The sequence below is a fragment of the Palaemon carinicauda genome, chromosome 40 (genome assembly GCF_036898095.1).
Source record: "Palaemon carinicauda isolate YSFRI2023 chromosome 40, ASM3689809v2, whole genome shotgun sequence".
Classification (NCBI taxonomy): Eukaryota; Metazoa; Arthropoda; class Malacostraca; order Decapoda; family Palaemonidae; genus Palaemon; species Palaemon carinicauda.
Window position 1 is genome coordinate 56,318,953 of NC_090764.1, and position 19,883 is coordinate 56,338,835.

Sequence of the window (19,883 nt, forward strand, 5' to 3'; positions counted from 1 at the left end):
ATACGTTTAATCGTCATATGTTGAGATTTTGTGTCTAAAGCAGTGTTACAGCGGCTATTTTCAACTTCTAAATCGCGACAGAAGAGTATAGCTCCAAGACATTCAAGTAAGTCACGATTGTTTTGTAAATTGCTGTTGTTATTATTATTGTCATGAGGATGCTGGGGATGATGACATACAATAATTCCTATTCTATTTGTTTATTAATGTCTTATAAAGATGTTTAATTTTCCTGGTGCAGTTGTATTTTACGTTACAGCACTGCTACAGTTGTTTCATGTTCCTGTCTAGAAAGGCAAAAAGTGCAATCCACTTTTCATGGGTAATAATTTTTCCCTCTCGTTTTTTTTCCCTTTTTTACCTTATATGTATAGTTTCCTTGTAAGGCAAAAGCTAGCTGTCTTAAGAAATAAATTCTTTTAAGTAATACACATTTTTAGGATACTAGAAATGAAAGCAAATCTACCTTTAATTGAGGCATAGATTTAACTTGATAGAAACTGAGAACATACCTTTGCAATTAGCAACATTCACTGTCTACCTTATGTATTAAAAGAAATTATTGATGAAACTGAATAGATTCTAAGGTTATTAGCTTTAAAAATGGTGAATGTCATTTGAGGTGGAGCAAAATTTATACTTGTTTTATAAAAGAGGAAAGAAAAGACGTCTGATTTTTTCTGATAATTTCTTCTCTGAATAACGTATTTAAAGTTCCATTGAGTTGACCAGAAACAATGATGGAAATCCTAGCTGTTTAAACTGTTAGAGTAAATATAAGTTAATCAGTTGTTACGTTAGATCACTGTCTTCTCAATCGTGAAATCCATCCTTCATATCATCAAATTACTATGATTTTAATGGTGAGGATTAGTTAAAACATAAATCCAAATAAAAATAATTATTCATATTAATTATTGCTATTTATTTGTCAGCAAATAATAGCGATAGAAAAACTCCTATGTTGAATTTATTTATTTTATTTCCAATAGCAAAAATTTGCTTTCCCATTTCGTAAACGATTCATATATCAATTTGATTTTTTTTCCTTTTTTTTTCTTTTTTTTCTACAAAAGAATACCTCGCTATTCTCATTCCACTTTGGCTCTGCTACATATTTATAGCTTCCTTTCTCGTCTTCACCAGGAGGGATCCATTTTGGCTTACTTTCTCAATCATTTTTTCTTCTACTACACAATTGCGTAAAAGTTATTTCAAAATTTTACTAAAATTACCGCAATGATGGTGCATGTGACTGTTAACGAGTGATTAGGTCTTGAAAGAAATCAATGTTAATTTTGGGGTTCATGGAAATTATATGAGAGAGATTAATCAGCCTTGTTTTATAGTGTGTCTCAGACTTAAAAGAACGAAATCTTAACATAAACGACCAGTTTTTTTTTTCTTCGAACATAAGTAATGACTATTTTATGAAAGAATGTCTGACAGCAGGCTGTCTTCTCTTGGTATATAAGATCTGAATTGGATCCTGTAAAGTAACCGTTTCTAGTCGATGAAAATAAATAACCACAAGGCTATGTACTGCATGTGTTTCACATACACTTGTACACTGTAACAATATTTCGTTTTTTTTTTATATTAGCTCCCTTCTCAGACTGATAACAACCTGCTTAAGCCTGCCTGTACATGAATTATTTCTTTTGAGTTTTTGTAATGATCTTGCTCGTAACGGTATGTATATAAACTCATAATCCGTTGAAATAAAGTTAGTTGCATTCACCTCGCCTCTCAGTTATCACCTAATGGCTCTTCCACACAATGGGTAACCACCGGAGGAATCGCTCCCTCCCTCTATCCCCCTCACTGCTGTGCCTTACTGTTTGAAGATGATACCCACCAAACCTGCCTCTTTGACGCACACCTCCTCAATGAAACTGCTGCCTTTCGCCAGTGGAGAAGCGTTCGCCTGGTTCCAGATTGCCAAAGTTCCATTTCGCATCAAGGGCGTGACTCAGTCTATGTTCTCCCAGCAACCTTCTAAGACATTTTCCCGGAAATCTCTGATTAGCTTTGTGAGCAAGGGTACACCCCAGTAATGTACAACACCCCAAAAAAAATACCTCCTGGACCAGTACCCACCATCGCCACCTGCCCGAATAGCCAAACTTTTTCAGCTCTCTTAACAATCGTTGGGGGACCAGAAGGCTTCGCTTGCCCTTAGGAAAATTACGAAAATCACTTGCCTGCAGCCTGCCGCAGACGGCTCTCCTCATGAGGTGAACCTACTTCCTGCCCTTTGGGTACACCGCTCACCTAAACCTGTACAAGCTGCCTTACCCGATGTCGATATTTTGCTCATGAAGGGCCTGATGACCAAAGCCAATGCCCTTATGGACAGCCTCTTCACCACCTTCAAGACCTCCATCAACGCCTTCACTTGTGACGAAGAGGACAATGGTTCAACATCCACCAAAGCTGACGTGTATGCGGTAGGACACAGACGGCCACCCCGTGATGTGCCGGAGCGGCGACAAAGCCGCCCACCACTCACCATTTTCTCATGCCCAAACCAACGACCTCTACATCTACTTACTTATGCCCATCGGCTGCAGTTATGTTACTACCACTCTAGATTTGCGGCTGCTGCGAAGAAATATGCGAACGGTTGTCAGTGGCTAAAAAACGTGTAAGTAGGCTATCACTCGTGGTGGCCTCCCCTGTCACTAATCTTTTCGTTTTACATGATGAAGGTAAGGGTGTGCGATTTTTGGTACACAGGGGTTCATGCCGTTCTCTTCTGCCAAGGTCACTCTCCAGGACAAGACTTAGTCTCTCTAAATCTGCCGACATCCGCCTGGTAGCTGCCAACGGATCTGCGATACCCATCTACGGTTACGAGAACTTTACATTATCGTTTGGAAGCGTCAAATACCACTGGATGTTTATCGTTGCTGAAGTCACAATGCTAATCCTCGACGTTGATTTCCTCTCACATTAGCCCCTCTCTAATCACCAACAGCTAGTCAACAAAGACTTTTACTCTTTGACACCTCTCTAATCAGACCCCTCCGACCTCGCTGCCCACATCAGGGCCCTCACGGATGCTTACGCCAAACACGGTATTTATCACCATATCAAGACGACTGGGCCCCCAGTGTTGGCTAGATTCAGGCGTCTGGCTCTGGATCGTTTGGCAGCTGCTAAACAATCGTTCACCGAAATGTAAGAAATGGGCCTTTGCCACAAGGCCCTAAACCTATGGTCGTCACCCTTGCACATTGTGGGGAAGAAGGATGGCTCCCTTCGCCCTTGTAAGGATTGCTGGCGTCTAAACAGGTAGACAGAACTGGATCACTACCCCCTCCTAAACATTGCGGCGTTATCTGCTTGCACAAAGCAAAGGTTTTCTCCAAGCTCAATCTTCTAAAAGGGTATTATCAGGTGCCTATGAACCCAGAAGACATCCGCAAGACCACCATCACCACCCCCTTCGATACATACACCTTCAGTTACTCCTGCTTTGCCCTTCGTAATGCTGGGGACACTTTTCAACGCCTCATGGATGGCATCTTCGGGGACCTCCTCTTCTGTGTATGTTATGTGGATAACATACTTGCGTTCTGTTCCTCCAAAGAGGAACACCTCCATCACCTATGCATCGTGCTCGACTGCCTACAACGGAATAGCCTTAGGTAAGACAAGTGTACCTTTCGCACCAACAAAGTATTGTTATTATTATTATTATTATTATTATTATTATTATTATTATTATTATTATTAATATTTTTATTATTGTTATTATTATCATTATTATTATTATTATTATTATTGTTATTATTATTATTATCATTATCATTATTAAAAAGTAAGCTATAACCCTTATTGGAAAAGCAAGATGCTATAAGCCTAAAGGCTCCAACAAAGAAAAATAGCACAGTGAGGAAAAGAAACAAAAAAATAACAAAAACTACAAGAGAAGTAATAAACAATCAAAATAAAATATACTAAGAACAGTAACAACATTAAATTAGATCTTATATACAGTATATATATATATATATATATATATATATATATATATATATATATATATATATATATATACTGTATATATAATATTTAAAATCTTGAAAAAACAGGAGAGAAATATGGTAGAACAGCGTGCTCGAGTGTACCATTAAGCAAGAGAACTCTAAACCAAGACAGTGCAAGGCCTTGGTACAGAGGCTATGGCACTACCCAAGACTAGAGAACAATGGTTTGATTTTGGAGTGTTCTTCTCCTAGAAGAGCTGCTTAACATAGCTAAAGAGTGTCTACTACCCTTTCCAAGAGGAAAGTAGCTACTGAACAAATACATTGCAGTAGTTAACCCCTTCAGCGAAGGAGAATGGTTTAGTAATCTCAGTGTTGTCAGGTGTATGAGGACAGAGGAGAATGTGGAAAGATTAGGCCAGACTATCCATGTATGTGTAGGCAAAGACAAAATGAGTTGTAACCAAAGAGAAGGATCCAATATAGTACTGTCTGGCCAGTCTAATGCCCCAATAAGTCTCTAGCGTAGTATCTCAACGGTTGGCTGTTGCCCTGGCCAACCTACTACTGCATCACTCCTGAAGGATTCCACACCCTCCATGAGAAGGTAGCAACCATTCATAACTTCCCTCCACCATCAACTGTCAAAGCACTGCAAGAATTATTGGGCATGATCAACTATTATCACCATTTCCTGCCAGCCATCGCCCTCAGTCTCGTCCCCTTCTACACCTCCCTCAAGGGTAAGCTAAAAGACCGGAAGTGCAGTCCCCTTTAAGAAACGGCATTCTTCAATGAAAAGAATGTCCTATCAACCGCTGCTGCTCTCACTTTTCCCATGCCGCATGCTCTTCTAATTCTCTCCACTGATGCCAGCAACGTTGCTATTGGTGCAGTACTCAAGTAGGCGGTCAACAGTTTACCCATTGTCCCTTCTTCAGCAGAGGACTGTCCAAGGTGGAATAGGGTTACTCTACCTTCAACCACGAATTGCTGTCGTAGCATTTGGCTGTCCATCTTTTCTGGCACTTCTTACATGTACGCCTTCAGTCATACACACTGACCACATGCCTCTGGTGCACGCCTTCACTCGACAGTCCGATGCTTGGTTTGCCCGTCAACGCCAACATCTGTCTGCTGTGGCTGAATACCATTGTACCCTTTAACACGTCCCTGGGAAACTGAATCCCAGTGTCAATGGCCTGTCAAGAAATGCACTGGCCTCCATTCACCTGGGATTGGATTACAACACCTTGACAGAAGCCCAACGAAAAGATCCAGAATACCAAGCATGTAGGACATCCTGGACATCCTTCCATTGGGAAGACGTCCCCATTGATGACTCCAACGCCATCGTCCTTTGTGACGTCACTACTGTTAGACCTCGACCATGGTTACTTGCTCCCATGTGCCAACAGGTGTTTAATTTAATTCATGGCCTTTCACCTCCCTCGTGCCGATCTATTGCACAGCTACTGAAGACGAAGTTCATTTGGTAGGCTTTGCTAAGGATGCTAAGTATTTAGTCCTTACCAACACTTGATGCCAAACTTCAACAATACATACACACACGGATTAAGCAGTGGATCGCTTTCCTCAGCCTTAGCGTCAACTTGCCCACATTCATGTCGACATAATAGGTCCCCTACCCACATCACAAGGACATCATTACCTGTTTACCGTCATTAACTGGTCCACTCGTTGGCCAAAAGCCATCACCCTGCAAACTCCAACATCCACCTCATGTACATCTGCCACACACTCGGGATGGCTAGCGAGATTTGGTTTCCCTAAGCTTATTAATTCTGACAGGAGTACCAATTCCACCTCTCAATTATGGACGTCATTAGCGAATATCCTGGGCATCACCCTACATCAAAGGCTCAAAAAAACTCGGAACGCAACTGCCAACGGCAGTTCAGGATTTACCTGGCGAAACATCAGTTTCTTACCAGCGAGTTTTCCCTAACTTCCCGGCCCACAAGGTGACACAATTGGGGCGGGAAGTCTCGCTGTTAAGAGACTGATGATTCGCCAGGTAAATCCTGAACTGCAGAAAGCAGTTACATTCCAACTTCTTTTGAGCCTCTGGTGGCATGGTTGGAAGCGACCTGGCCTTTCATATAAAGGGGCTAGGGTTCGATCCCAAGTATGAAGTAGAAATTTATTTTTATTTGAACACGATATTGTGTTGATTTTCATCCATATTGTCTCATCAGGGGTAATTCCAACTAAAAAGCTATCAGTTGTGTCACCTAGTGGGCCGGGAAGTCGGGGAAAACTCGCTGGTAAGAGACTGATGTTTCGCAAGGTAAATCCTGAACTGCAGTTAGCAGTTAGGTTCAGACTTCTTTTGAGCCTCTGATGGCATGGTTGGAAGCGACCTGGCCTTTCATTTAAAGGGGCTAGGGTTCGATCCCAAGTATGAGGTAGAAATTTATTTCTATTTGAACACGATATTGTGTTGATTTTCATCCATATATATATATATATATATATATATATATATATATACATATATATATATAGATAGATAGATAGATAGATAGATATACAGTATATGGTACTAGAGGATGTTACTTTACGCTTGCAATGAATAGATGTGTCAGTGGCTATTTGGCGTCGACACGTGTTTCGGGGGATTTTCAAGGACACTATCACGGTCTAGGTATAGAATCTCAACTGTGAACACCATGGTAATCCAATAAGAACTCGTCATAACAGGTATAAAAGTGTGGTAGAAGACTTGAGTATATCGGTGGGACGATCAGTTTAATAAGTAGAGGTTCAGGAATTCCTAAACATAAAATATAGTATAATAATTTAGAAATATTGGGAAGAGCTACGAACGACTAACTTTAAAGGGTTCAATCTTTCTTTAGATTTAAATGAAGAGCCGATGGTCAAAAAGATTTTGGCGGTGCTTGTTTCACAATGGTTAAAAAGTCTATAATTGTTCACAGAAGATGCCAAATTTATAAACGGGAGACTGGCAAAGAGAGGCAATTTAGGATCAATCAGTAAGAGACAATTGGGATAAAACTACCTTTTAGAATTTGTTAACATGCTTGAAGTAGATTTTAAACGGAAAGCTGTAGTTTACAATATATTTGTGGGGATGAGTTGGTTGTTCCTGAAAAGAGATTCAAATTGAAATCAAAGTAAAGGTCCTATTTAATTGGGTCAACAATAGGTTTAGTTTAAAGCAATATGTATTATAAAGGCTAGAGCTACCAGCATCTAAATGAAATATAAAATAAAGTAAAAAAGGTGAAAATAGATAAAAAAGAGAATGAGATTTCAATGAACCATCAAGTAATGGTGCTCAAACCAAGACCATGGACTGCAACGTCACCATCCAAAATTTGAGAACATTGTTTATGTGGTCCCCACCTGACGTAAGGCATCTAAATGATGTGCCCGAGGTTTATCATCAGCATCATGTAGTGGCACAAAATCCATTATAGTAAGCAGGGCAGAATGGAAAGTAATAGATGTTTTGCCTGAAAAGAAGTAATTGAAAGGATAAGTTGAGAATCTTCTCATTTGCGAGTTGACATAAATGAATTGTATAAAAGCTTCAACTTCTTGTTCGTTTTCCATTCATTGTATTTGAAAGAAAATTTAGCAGTTATTTATTAAGCGAATTTTGTATTCCTAAACCTTTGTCATATACTTGAAATGGGGAATTATTGATATATGAAGTGTGTGACGGATATGGAATTCTGATGCCTGTCTTATTGGTAGTTTTGTAATTAACTTAATCGATTTGAATTCTATTTTATATATTTTATGTAGACTGTATAGACTGTAATACTTTCTAGTCATCATTCCCCGTAAAGGAAAGTAATATAAACATGAAACCCCCTATTATACTTGATTATCGTTTATATATATATATATATATATATATATATATATATATATATATATATATTTAACTACATCCACTGAAATAGATACCGAAATAGAAACTAGGGTATATTTCCTGAGAAATCATCACGTTTGGCGAACTTCAAATACATAAAGCTGATGAACAGTGTGACACATATCTTTGACTAGTACTTTGATCCTGTTATTTTTTAATGTCACAAAGCAGTGGTGTTTGCTTTATTTATATGTAGTGTCTGCCCACCTGTTCATGATCAAACCGTCACTCGAAAAGATTTAATTTCTCAGTCTTTAAGAATCTCAGGGCGCAATTTCAGCTCCAAATATCAAGAATGAGAAAACATCCTGTATATCATTATTATGATAATATTTTAGATATTTTTCTACTGCTTTCAATGTTTATTTTTTAGTGTCAGGTAACTGTAAATTCCCAAATAAACAGCATCTGTGCTTGATGAATAGGGATTGAAAACCCTCGTGGTTATTTAGATAGTTTTTGTTTTTGTTTTAGACTAAGACATCCTTGTGCTGGCACTATCTCTTTGGACTCAAGAAGACTATCTACACTTAAGCCATGTTTTCCATTGACACCATAGACTAAAATAGGTATTTTTCAATGGTTTTTTTTATAAAGAGAGCTGATTTTCTAGCTCCTAAGTCATATGTTATTTTTTGCAAGTTAGCAAGAAATGGTTCTTTTCGTACTTGTCAATGTGTTTGGGTATACGCCTCCTGATTCCAAAACAATCTACGAATCAGTTTAGTGGGAAGGTGTGTGACATGTGCAGACTATTAATTATTGTTATTATTACTACCCAAGCTACAACTCTGATTGGAAAAGAATAAAGGAAATAAGGAAATAGTAAATAAACTGTGTAAAAGTGATGAATAAAAAATGTAAAATATATTGAGATCAGTAATAACGTTTAAAATAGAATGTCAACCCCATCAACAGAAAATATTTTACAAAAGTTTGAACTTCTGAAGTTCCAATGATTCAATCACCAGATTAAGATCATTCCACAATCTGATTACAGCTGGAATAAAACTTATTGAATAGTATGTAGCATTGTTTCTTTTGATGGATAAGTCATGACGTGGAATTAACTGCATACCTAATACTATGTACAAGATGGTAAAATGTGGGATGATCGAAATGCAATGGTTGGTAGAATTATGAAAAAGCTTGTGAAAATGCATAAGAAACTAACAATGATTGTGCCATAAATTAATATCCAGGTCAGGAATAAGGACTTTGATAGACTACAAGTTTCTATCTGACAAATTAAGATAAGAGTCGGCAGCTGAAGATCAGAAAGTAGTAATACTCGTAACAGGGGAAAATAAAAGAATTAAAACATTTCTTCGGGATAAACTGATCTCTAAAAATCTTCAAAGACTTTCTCAATGAGCCATTTTTTTTTTTTTTTTCAGTGGAAGAAGAAGCAGACCTAATGTCCTTCTCAAAAGTAAATTTTCAATCAAGATTCACACATAGAATTTTAAAGAAGTTCTTTATAGGTAAAAAGATGTTGTCAATGCAAAAATCTGGAGGTTGAGTAGCCACTGTCCTTGGCTTAATTACAGTCATACTTTGAATTGTGTTACGGTTCAACTTCATGCCCCATTATTTACACCCTGCACCAATTTCATCTAGATATCTATTAAGGGTTTTAGCAAACATAAGTCTATATTTAGGAGTTGGGGTTGATGTAAAGAGAGTATCATTATTTCGGCATATGCAACGAGCTTGTTTACTAGGCCAAACAATATATCATGCAGATATAGTATACAAAGTAATGGGTCGATAACACTGCCCTAAGCCTAAGGAACACTAGATATTACATTCCTATAGTCACTATGGATACCATTAACAACTAATCTCTGCAATCTGTTCCTGAAAAATTCAATAATAGTGTTATAAAAAGCCACACCTATTTCCATTGGTTAAAGTGTGAAAACAACGGATTCACGATTAACACAGTCAAAGACAGTACTAAAATCAAGATCAATAATGCAAACCTCCCTACCACAATGAAATTATTTCTGTACCTTCACGAAGGCAAATTGAAAAGCAGGCAAGAGATTATTACCTTCAGCATACCTATTTAGACATTTTGCTAAAAGATGTTCAAAAACTTTAGACAGTATGGGAGTTATGGAAATTGGAATGGTAACTGGGCAGTAATCAGCAGGGCTAGAGCTACCACAAACACGTATACCCAAACACATTGACAAGTGCGAAAAGAATCATTTCTTTCTAACTTGCAAAGAATAACATATCACGTAGGAGCTAGAAAATCAGCTCTCTTTATAAAAAAAAAAAAAAACATTGAAAAATACCTATTTTAGTGTACGTCTGCCTGAACATCATGAAACAGAAGAATGTTTCAATTCCACAGGACAAAAAAGCAAAACTAGCTAGTTTAGCCTCAGGAAAAACAGGAATGAGGAAGATTGGGGTTCTCATTACTTTCTTGATGTCAAACATATCATCCAAAAGGGTTGTCTTTTCCTTTGGAGGGTAAATGACAGAGCTATCTAAAAGAGGATCTGTTAAATCTACACCAAGGATATAAGAGTAGCCACCATTTATGTACCTGGGCTTTACCAGAGAGGGTTTTTTTTATGGTCAAATTGCAATCATTTTGAGCGGCCTTCCCATTTCAAAAGTGATTGATATCTTGAAACGTGGAATAAGCAACTCAGAGTGAGTACCACATTTGAGAATCTAAAGGTTTCTGAGCCTAATAGAATATTATCATCATCATCATCATCATCATCATCATCATCATCATCATCATCATATTATTATTATTATTATTATTATTATTATTATCATTATTATTATTATTATTATGACACCCCTTAGCGAAGAATTGTATGGTAATATCAGTATTGTCAGGTGTATAAGGATAGGTTATAATGTGGAAAGAATAGGCCAGACTATTCGGAGTATGTGTAGGCAAAGGAAAAAATAAGCCGTAACCAGAGAGAGGGGTCTAATGTAGTACTGGCTGGCCAGTCAAAGAACTAGATATCTCTCTATTGATAGTATATCATCGGGTGGCTGGTGGTCGGCCAACCTACTACGGTCTGTAGCAACGGTAATGTCTCTAATATTGCCATGTAGTCCACGAATCCACTGACTAGATGATACTAGCGGAGTCTAAGACGCGCTACACTGTTCCTAGATTTTGCTCAATATCACTAGACGGCATAAGAATTTAAAACAATAAAAAGTCCCATCATACTTGAAAACAAACTTGACAATAAAGATGATAAGAACAATATGTACACGACTATACATAGAAAATTACTCGTAGACAAAAGACGAAATGTCGGATAAAATGGGTCAATGTGGTAGAGCCAACATACTAAAGAAGGACTATACCCTCCAGGATACCCACTTATGCTATAGGAAGGACAATAACGATGATTTTGAAAATTAATATCTTAAAAAAGATACAGGAACAAATAGGGAAAATGCAACCTCGTCGTAAACTTCCAAGTATTAAACCTGCACAACACAACTTTCAAAAAAATAGATATAGAAAGCAAATAGAATAGAATCATTTATTGCATTGTTATCTGTTGTCTGCTAACTCAAGTTATTAAATTGGAGATAAGACACAGCAAGAACGTAAAGAAAGCAATCATTTAAATGACTTCAGAATTATTGATAGATCAATTATGTAAATCATGGATGCTTGCGCCATTCCACAGGACAGCCATTCTTTTCATCACATTATGGGTAAATCAATGAATATGAACTCAGCCAATAATCTTCAACACGGAAAATCTTATGCATTTAAATGAAGCAAGAAGTTTAAACTTTAATTGTGACACCAGTAAATCACCCATTTCAAATTGTACAGAATGACACTAGAAAGTCCATAAAATATTTTGTAAATATAATGAGGATTTAGATTCAATAATTACAATAAGAATGTTTTTTTTTTTTTCAATAAGTCTTTTGAGAACTTGTGTAAAAGAAAAAAAATTGCATGTTAGTAGCAATGTCTGAGGTTTGATGCATGTTATAAAAATCAGACAAACACACGGGCAGAGGTAATGAAAACCTCAACAAATATCCTGCTCACAATGATGAAAGATATAGCATTTATATTAAAAAAGAAAGAAAAAGAAAAATATGTTCCTGGAACAATTTTAACACTGCGTTCCAGTTCTGGAGGGTTCCCTTGAAAATATTATCTTAGAAAAACAGGTTAAGGAAGCTACAATTGAATATCCGCACTCGAGGTTAACTTTATAACTGTTCAAGAGCAAATTGTTTCACCTTCATGGTTATGAAGTTACCACGTAATGAGTAATTCGATCAAAGAAGACAAAACATGAAACTCCATGTTTGCAATTTTCAGTTTTATTCCCTTTGATTTCGATCGCTGACATTTATTTTATTGTTGGGATGGAAAACTGTTTAGCTGCTTATGGAGTATTTCGTTTAAATCACTGTTGTCAGCTTCTAGGTGGGCGTAGATTTTCAAGGCTTGGCTGGTACATCAAAAAATTTCCCAGCTGATATCTCTTTCCTTGAATAATCGCATCATGTCTTTCTAAAAGCATTAGTCATGTTACATTTTTAGCGCATCTCTTTCATCTTGTTAACAATATAAATCACTGCTTTCAAACCCTTTTATTGGTTATTAATTTTTTTTCAGAGAAGATATTGTAATCACTCTCCATTATAAGTTTTAGATACCCCTCAAGGATTATTCTGATATGCGTTTCCTATACTTCTTCTCCAAAAATTGAAATTTCCTTTATAGTTCTTTCCTTATATGATTACTGCAACGTAACTGTTTTCTATAATATATGAAATATCAACAGTAATCCATGAACATTCTCTTTTCAATCTGATATTTCGTTCGTGCTCTTATCTCATTCCCATACAAACCTCTTTAATGACTCATTTCAGTTAGTTTTATCTTTCTCACTATTGGCATACTGTTTTTATATACCTTATTCTGTTTAACAGATTGTCTGAAGATATTGTCAGCATGAGTTGATTACTCACATAGTAATATGTTTTCTAGAGAAAACCGCAAGAAATTCATAGGAAATGTGTGTGTGTTTTCTTTACATATCTCTTACAAACATATTTAGCTAAATTTGCTAATAATTATCGAATTATAGTTATTAATTGACTTTCTGCATCATCTTGCTGCAATAAAATCTCAAATAAATAATAAAGAAATCATGATGAGGAAAAATACAGAAACTTTCAGTGCCACATCTACTAGACTAGCTAGGTATTCAGAAAGCTTTCTCCCTCTATTTACATTTAGCAAAATATAGATGTTTTTTTTTTTGTTTTTTTGTTTTTCAGGAGGAATTTCAGTATATGCCAGTAGCTATTTTGACTAATGAATTAGTGATCAAATGTAGATTTTTATGTTCCTTTTTTTTTGTGGGGGATTGTGTTTTTTATGGTCGTGTCCCACCGATATAAATATCATACATCCATAGGTTAATTATGCCCTGTATCATCATCATCATCATTTCGGCCTTCAAAAGTCCTTTGTTGGATGTAGGCCTTCCCCAGGTTCCTCCACAGACTTCTATCCCAAGCTATTCTGTGCCACTTTTGCTTATGTTGGTCTAAGTCATCTCGCCAACGGGTTTTTTGTCTTCCTCGGTTTCTTGTGTATCCTCGGGGTATCCAGAAGGTTGTTCGTGATGTCTGTTGTCTGTCATCCTGGCAATGTGCTTGCTATTGGTTTCAAGGATATCCATTACTTTAATTTTTTGACGTATCCATTTAGCTGTTTTTCTATCCTTCCATGTTAGATTTAGCATAATTCTCTCATGTGCCCTCTGCATTGTTCGTAATTTAAGGGAAAGCTTTTTGTTAGATTCCAAGTTTCAGCCCCCATAGGTGACAGTGGGGAGGATACCACTGATCATAGACTTTCCTTTTTAAGATGATAGGAATCTTCTTATTTTTTAACACTGTACTGGCTCTTCCAAACGCTTGCCAACCGAGGGTTATTCTTCTTTTTATTTTGCTCTCTTTACAGGCGTCATGTAGAGAGATTCGTTGTCCGAGGTAGATGTAGTGGTCTACTTCCTCAATTTGTTGGTTTTCAATTTCAAGTATGTCATCTGCATTTTCAGTATATTTATTGCTCATGACTTTGGTCTTTTGGAAGTTCATGTGGAGGCCAATTGATTTGCTTGCTTCATTTAGCTCGGTGAGCATATGTTGAAGCTCTTCTTTGGTGTAAGCAATGATAACGATGTCATCAGCAAATCTTAGGTGACTTAGATATTCTCCATCTATTTTTATTCCCTTTTCTTGCCAGTTGAGTTGTCGGAAAGCTCTCTCCAGGCAGGCAGTAAACAGTTTAGGTGAGCTAGTGTCACCTTGTCTGACTCCTCTCTTGAGTTGGAATGGTTCAGAGTCCTTGTGGAGGCGAATAAATGATGTTGCATGGTCATAGATGTGACAGAGTACATTAATGTAAACTGAGTCAACTCCCTGTTCTTCCAGCGCTCACATGACCTCCTCAGTTTCAACCGAGTCAAATGCTTTGGTGTAATCTACAAGTGTTACTACTAGTGGTATCTTATATTCATTTGTTTTCTCAATGATTTGGTTTACTGTTTGTAGATGGTCAATTGTGGAGTAGCCTCTTCTAAAGCCCGCTTGTTCCCTTGGCTGATTTTCATCAAGCTTTCCTACAATTCGGTTGGTGATAACTTTGGTGAAAATTTTATAAATAACATTAAGGAGGCTGATTGGCCGTTGGTTTTACATGTCCCTGGAGTCGCCTTTTTTTGTAGAGTAGAATGAGGATAGCTTTATTCCACTCATCTGGCGTTTTGCTCTTCTTCAGAGATTCATTGAATAGTCACGCCAGTCTGACGTGGATTGGCTCATCAGCATCTGCTATTAGGTCTAACGTGATGTTATCTGGTCCCGGTGTTTTCGCTTTCTTCATTTGCTTGACAGCTAGTCGCACCTCGCCTGCTGTGATCTCTGGAAAGTGATGAGATAGGTGTTGATTTGCTCTTTCTCGAAGATGGTAACGAGGTCTTTCTGACGAGTAAGCTTTTGGTAGTACCCTCTTGCTCGCTTAGCTACTCCATCACGGTTGGTTGTAAGGGATCCGTCTTCTTTCAGCACCCCAGTGAATTGCAGCTTCCCTTGGCCGAGTTTTCTTTTTCCTGTTTTAACCCTCTGCCCTGTATAATCTATTATTATTATTATTATTATTATTATTATTATTATTATTACTTGCTAAGCTTCAACCCTATTTGGGAAAGCAGGATGCTATATGCCCAGGGGCTCCAACAGGGAAAATAGCCCAGTGAGGAATAGAAACAAGAAAAACAAAATATCTAAATTACAGTAGTAACGTTAAAATAGATATTTCCTAAATAATCTATAAAAACTTTAAGAAAACAAGAGGAAGAAAAATAGTATAGAATAGTGTGGCACCCTCAAGCAAGAGAACTCCAACCCAAGACAGTGAAAGACCATGGTACAGAGGTTATGGCACTACCCAAGACTTGAGAACAATGGTTTGATTTTGGAGTGTCCTCCTAGAAGAACTGCTTAGCATAGATAAAGAGTCTCTTCTACCCTTACCCTATAGTTTTGTTATCTGGTTTCATAGTTTTTCTATATGAGTCGGCAATAAAGGTTTGTTAATTATTGTTAGGGTTAGGGTTAATAGTTTTACACAACAGAAAAGGACATCTTTAATTTTTATAGTTGATAACCTCTCTCTGTCATTAACTTTCATGAAGCAGAGAGATATAAAACAGGCTACCCAACATTTAAAGAAACTATGCATAGGTTTAAGGAGTAATTGTTACCCATCCATTGATGTCCAACGATTGTTATTAGAAAACTTTGACCGTTATTTTTTTAAACTCTCTGCCATATCATATTTGATAAAGTTGACGATATTTGAACCTGGAATTTCTTGGTGCTGCAGAAGGGGTTAATAAAAGTTGGCAATTCTACCTTCAGTTCATAATCCCCTTTATCATGAAGTCTTATTATTATTATTATTATTATTATTATTATTATTATTATTATTATTATTATTATTAGCTAAGCTATAATCCTAATTTGAAAAACAGGTTGCTATAAGCGAAAGGGCCACATCAGGGAAAAATAGCCCAGTGATGAAAGGAAATAAGGAAATTGATAAACTACAAGAGAAGTAATGAACAATTAAAATAAAACACTTTGGGAACATTAAAGTGCATCTTTCATATAAAAACCATAAAAAGAGACGTGTCATTCCATATTTGAACATTACAGCTCAATCTAATTTTTAAAAGTTACGATCACACCTGACCATTTTCATGCAATTTTGATATACATTCCATTATAAAGACTATTCGTACTTTTTACTATTTTCTGTACAATAAGGTTATATGTAAAATAGTAATTTTAAAGTAGATTTTATATTCACCCAGAACTCTGACAAAGGTTCCAATGGTTTATTTCATTTCTGTTACTGTCAATGATAAGTCGATTTTTAAGAACGATATAAAAAATCACATGTAAGAAGCCTTGAATTTTGTAAGTGATCAAATTTGGAGGTTTTCATACATTTATATATTTGCATATATGTGTGTAATCTCTCTAATAATTTCATTTAAAGCCATTTCGGGTGTTTGCCGGACATTATTCATTAAATAAAAGAAAAGAAAATACTTTTACTTTATTTGTATTAGCTTTTCAGTCGCCTTTTTACCTATTCTCTCGTATATCGCATTTTCTCGGTTATTGTTATCTAGACATTACGGTGTCACGTTTTATGATAATGTACATTACAAATCGAGATGTATTTACTAATAGTAACAATGATAAAAATGACCGAGTAGCTACAATACCTTAAGCAAATCTCTACAGTTCTTTTTGACATGTTTTTTTATATATATATTTAGATCATATTGAGATATGTATGAGAGACTATTCCCAGTTCTTTTTTGCTTAGCATAGTCTCACTGTCGAATAACGCTATCTTTACAGTCTCCCTGACTATTCAAGAAAGAAATCTTCCTGCTATTTCATCTTATTCGTCGTTGAAACTCAAGATGACTAAAATGGTGATATAGCCTACACAGTCGTACTTAAATATTTCGTGATAATAAGTATAAAGAATAGATGTAAGGTAACGAAAAGTTACTCTGGTGATTATCGCTGATTAACAGGTAAAAAAAAACTTCCTCATGTTACCCAAAAAATCTATTTTTTTTTTTTTTTTTTTGATTAATTTACTGATTTGTCCCCTCAGAAGTAATTCCTGATTAACATTTGATTGGAAACTTTTCACGGAGATCTATAACAGTTACGAAAAACAGGAGATTACATGAATTGCGAAGATAGAGGATTGAAAAGGTGGTCAGGATACTATCAACGGCAGATATGACCTCCATCTCAATTGACGTCATATATGTGACGTAGGGCCTTTACATCCCGGTGCCAATAATAATAAACAAAACCTTTTTTTCTTTTTATAGAACCATAGTCTTTGAAAACAGCTTTTGTTCTACGAGAGTAATATAGAAATTGATAGTCTATAGATATGTCCAGCTTAAATGTAAATTTTAGATCGTGGTAATATTGTTTATAATAAAAGTAAGTTTTACATTGGAATATTGTTGGAGGTCAGCAATAATCCTAACTACTCTGAACAATTAGTTACCAGCCACGCAGAGTCCTATTGGCATTTTGATCCGTCATTTCCTGTATTTAGATTGATTATGATGTTTACGGATTTATTTATGGATTTATGACAACATTTACATATTTTTATTCAACTACTATTATTATTATTATTATTATTATTATTATTATTATTATTATTATTATTATTATTATTAATATTATTCTTCTTTTTGTTGTTCTTCTTGCTGTTTTTTTCATTGATATCATAAAAGAAACTACGAATATTCTTGAAAAACAGGCCTAGAAGAAAATAAACTCTCGAACTCTTAAAAAAAAAAAAAAAAAAAAAAAAAAAAAAAAAAAAAAAAAAAAAAAATTATATAAACTCTGTATTCTCTTGAAATTCTGTTGCTTCTAATATAACTTGAGGTAGTTTGTATGGATGTAAAAGTTCAGTATTATTATTATTATTATTATTATTATTATTATTATTATTATTATTATTATTATTAATTATAAGCTATAGCCCTAGTTGGAAAAGCAGGATGCAATGAGCCCAAAGGCTTCAATAGGGAAAATAGTCCAGTGAGGAAGGGAAATAAGCTAATGAATAGAACAGTGGGCCTGAGTGTACCCTCAAGCAAGAGAACTCTAACCCAAGACAATGGAAGACCATGGTACTGAAACTTTGGCACTACCAGGCGGACGTTGGCTCAGACAGACTACGTCATGTCCTGGAGAGTGGCCTTGGCAGAAGAGAACGTCAAGCACCAATGCCTACCAAAAATTGCACGCCCGTACCTGTATCATGTAAAAAGAAAAGATTAGTGACAGAGGAGGCGGCCAGCGCAGCAACCGATGCCCTACGTACACATTTTTTGGCCACTGATAACCGTTCAAATATTTCCTTGCAGCAACCCCAAATCTGGAGTGGTAGTAGCATAACTGCGACTGATGGGCATCACTAAGTGGCTGGAAAGGTCGTTAGTTAGGGCATAAGCGAGGGGTGGTATATGTGAGTGGTGGGCGGCTTTGTGGCCGCTCCGGCACGTCACGGGGTGGGCAACTGCATTCATGCTAGCTTCAGTCGAGGTTGAATAGTTGGCCACTTCGTCAGGAATGAGGTGTTGATGGAGGTCTTGATATGGTGAAGTGGCTGTCCATAAGGGTGTCCACTTTGATCATCAGGTCCTTCATGGGCAAAATATCGACATCGGGATAGCAGCACGTACAGGTTAGGGTAGGCCCCATACCCAAAGGCACAAAGTAAATTCACTTCAGGAGGAGAGCCGTCTGCGACAAGTTGTAAGTGAGGGATACTGGTCATTTCCTTGAGGGCAAATGAAGCCTTTTGCTTTCCTCATGATTGTTGAGAGAGCTAAAAAAGTTTCGCTATGCGGGCGGCCAGTGATGGCGAGTAGTGCTCCAGGAGATGTGATTTGAGGGGCGTCGTACAGTATTGGGGTGCCCCCTTGCTCACACAGCCAATCGCAGATTTCCGGGAAAGTGTCCTCAGGGATCGATGTGAGATCATAATCTGCTTTGGTGCTTAACTGAGTCATGTCCTTGATGCAAAACTAGACTTCAGCATGCTGGAACCAGGCGAATGTTTTTTTGCATGCGTAGGGCAGCATTTTCTATGAGGCGACTTGTGCTGTAGAGGCAGGTTCGGTAGGCGTCATCTTCAAACAGTGGGGCACAGTAGTGAGGGTATAGGCGGGAGGAAGCGGATAACTGAGAGATGAGGTGAATGCAATTAAACTTTATGAAACAATTATCGAGTTTTTATACAGCACCTTGTGAGCAAAATCGTCACAAAAACTCAAACATGGAAGAGCGAGGGATAAGATAAAAAATCAAAACCGTATAGTGTACGAGTGTGTATGAAACACGTGTGGTACAGCAGATACTACAAGAAACTATCAAACTTCAGCATGACTCGAACCCCAGTTCGGCCAATCAGCAGGCAGAGAGGTTCCCAATAAGCCACGACAACCTTAATTATTTTGTAGTATATACATTAGTATAGAAATACCTCTTATATCATTAAGTATCCTAAGAGTAGAGAGAATATCAACACGTATCATATGGCTAAGTTAAGATTTAAGAATTTAGGTAAGATATGAATGGAAAATATGTCAACAAATTATATTTTTGGTCAAATTTCTCTACCTGTCAGTTAACAGCATTATGTTAATAACTAATCAAAAGTTTTTATATTTATATTTTCTTGTAACTTCCTTAAATTCTACAAAACAAAGAATCCGTTGTCTGCCTGTCTATCTGTTTACTTGTCAGTCTGTTTATTACAATTACAAGAAATCTAAAGAACTTATTTTGAC